Source organism: Chrysochloris asiatica, unplaced genomic scaffold (genome assembly GCF_000296735.1).
Source record: "Chrysochloris asiatica unplaced genomic scaffold, ChrAsi1.0 scaffold00167, whole genome shotgun sequence".
NCBI classification, from domain to species: domain Eukaryota; kingdom Metazoa; phylum Chordata; class Mammalia; order Afrosoricida; family Chrysochloridae; genus Chrysochloris; species Chrysochloris asiatica.
Window position 1 is genome coordinate 4,980,288 of NW_006408685.1, and position 3,046 is coordinate 4,983,333.

The following is a 3,046-nucleotide window of genomic DNA, read 5'->3' on the forward strand; positions in this document are numbered from 1 at the left end:
TCCCCCTACACCAGCTGGATGCTGTACTCTTAACTCTAGCCCCCAGTGGCTAGGTTAATGTCCTTGAAGTCATGGTATTTTAAATAGCTTCATATACATGTAAAAGCCGGACAATGAATAAGGAACACTGGAGAAGAGTTGATGTTGGTAAAAATATTGCAAGTATCATGGGATGCCAGAAAAACAAATAAATCTGTCTTGGAGAAAGTACAACCAGAATTCTTCTTTCTGGTTGAAAGAGAGACGGTCTCTCTTTCTTTGGACACGTTATTAGGAGGGATCAGTCTCTGGAAAAAGACATCATGCTTGGTAAAGTAGAGCAACCACAAAAAAGAAGATCCTTAACGAGACGGATTGACACAATGGCTGCAACAATTCACTTAACAATAATTGTGAGGATGGGTCAGAATAGGGCAATGATTTGATCTGTTGTGTATAGGGTTGCTATGCTTTGTAACTGACTCGAGGGCACCTAAAAACAATTATGGTGTTTTGATGTGGTACATTTAGAAACCAAATATTGCTGTCTTTTCTTCCTCATATGCATTTTGATTTATGGTTAGTCAGTCAGCAGCTATATTCCCTTTAATCCCAGTCTCTTTAACAACTTTGATCTGTAACCTAGCCATCTCCCAAGATCATCTTTAAAAATATATATAACATAAACATATTCTGAGTCATCTAGAAGACTATAATTGAATACTGCCATACGTTATCAGCACTCACATTTGTTTTTGTGTTTACAGCACACTGGCAACAAGTGTTGTTGTTCAGTCAAGCCGACTCTGACCTATAGCGACACTGTATAGGGTTTCTGAGAAGCAGCTGGTGAGCTTGAACCACTGACCTTGCAGTTCAAATGGTTTGCAGTCTGGCGCATTATTTGTTTTGGATATATTTGAAATGAAAATGTCAGACTCCATCAATAAATTATGTACCAGGTCTGCTGTACATAGTAAGATTTCTTGGAAATAAGAATGTAGTAGCCATGTGTTGGAACAGAGTGGTCACCAGTTAGTTTAGAATAAAGTGGTAGGAGAAGTGAGTTATTTCATAGCATATACATATTATAGCCTCAAAATATGCTGTTGCAGAGTCATAATCATACTGTTTGTGGCAATTTTTTTAGGAAAAGTGTATAATGCATAACATTAGATTAATGCTGTTAATTTATTAGTTCTGCTCTTTATTGTTTTTGTCTTATAAACAATAACCACTGAAAGCATACAAGATTTATTTATACATAGCTCTACATGTAGTTGTTACTGTTAAGTGTCATTGAGTCATTTCTAACTCATAGAGACCCTGTATAGGGTTTCCAAGGATTAACTGGTGGATTTGAACCACGAACCTTGCAGCTCAAACTGACTTTGCTTATTATTCAGGGTCACACTAGGACTCCACATAGTTCATGCTTATGTAACATTATGATAAAATTAATTTAAATTAATGCAATTGTTGTTAAGTGCATTCAAGTCTGTTCTAACTCACAGAGACCTTGTATAGGATTTCTGAGGAGCTGCTGGTAAATTTGAACTGCCGACCTTGTGGCTCAAACTGATGTTGCAATCCAGCGCATTATATTGCAGTGCCACACCAGGACTCCAAAGCAATATTGTTGTTAAATGCTGTCAAGTCGATTTTGACCTAGAGCGACCCTGTATAGGGTTTCCAAGGAGCAGCTGGTGAGCTTGAAACACCAACCTTACGTTCAAACGACATTGCAGTCTGACGCATTAGCCCACAGGGCCAATCAATACTAGGAGTATAATTTTTTAACTATCTGTAATAAGTAATATGAAATGTCCCACAAAAGTTCTCTAAATACTATTCTCCATTAAACATATGAGGGGGAATATTTCTTCAGGTTTGATTAGAAAATAAATACGATGAGCTTGCATTCTATTGTGTCAGAGAGTAAAGAATCCATCAAAGACTAATAAAATTATGTCAAAAGGACAAAAGAGCATAAAAAATAATAACAATTGATTGAAGCACATTGAATATGTAAAAAAAAAATCTGTGATTTGACTAAGAGAGAGAAATAGAGACTCCATTCTCCACCTCCTCCCCGCCCCAAAACGCATTTAATATCATTTGAACTAAATAGGACATCAACACCTTTCTCTGAAAATTAGCAATTGAAAGACTGAACATTTTCTTATACCTTTCCTGAAAATTTATTTCAGGATAATCAATTAGCTCTAGATTGATGAGAGAAACCTCTTCTTTCTGTTCTTACAATTTTTCTTATTCTTAAAATATTTTATTAATAAATATAGATAAAATATATTTAGAGATTCATTTTACAACCTCTAATGAAGTAAAATACCCAATCAAGATGGCAGATCGGGTAGACGTGCAGTGAGGAGCTCCTTCACCAACAACGCAGAATACCGGGCCAAGCAGGCTAAGGGGATGGTGCTAGAACTCTGAACCACATACAAAGGAATATTCAGAAGATTGGAAGGCTTACAGATAGGGGAATTTGCAGAAGAATCATGAAATCCATTGCTTTCTAATTCAAGATGCTCAGCTATTCCTGGAGCCGCCATCTTGGGAGAGACCAAGTGGGGGAAGGATCAGAACAGCCATGAATGCTTGATAGAACCGAGTAGATACAAGTGTGGACATTATTTTTTTGGAATCTGTCCATTGTTCATTGGTCTCTCGCTGATTGTGCACCTCCATTCTGGTAACTAGAGGGGATACCTAAGCGAATGGATACCCCACCCCCAACCCTGGAGGGTTCTACTATGCAAGTGCACGGATCTCCTTGAAATTTAAAGTAACAGTTTCAACATAAAACCAAACATCCACCACTAATCTGTCTGTCGTACTGTGGTGGCTTGTGAGTTGCTGTGATTCTGAGGGCTATGTTACTGGTATTTTAAATAACCAGCAGGGTCATCCATGGTGGACAGGTTTCAGATGAGCTTCCAGACAAAGACAAACTAGGAAGAAAGAGTGACGAACTACTTACAAATCTTTAGTCACTGAAAACCTTATGAATAGCAGAGAAACACTGTCAGATACAGTGCTGGAA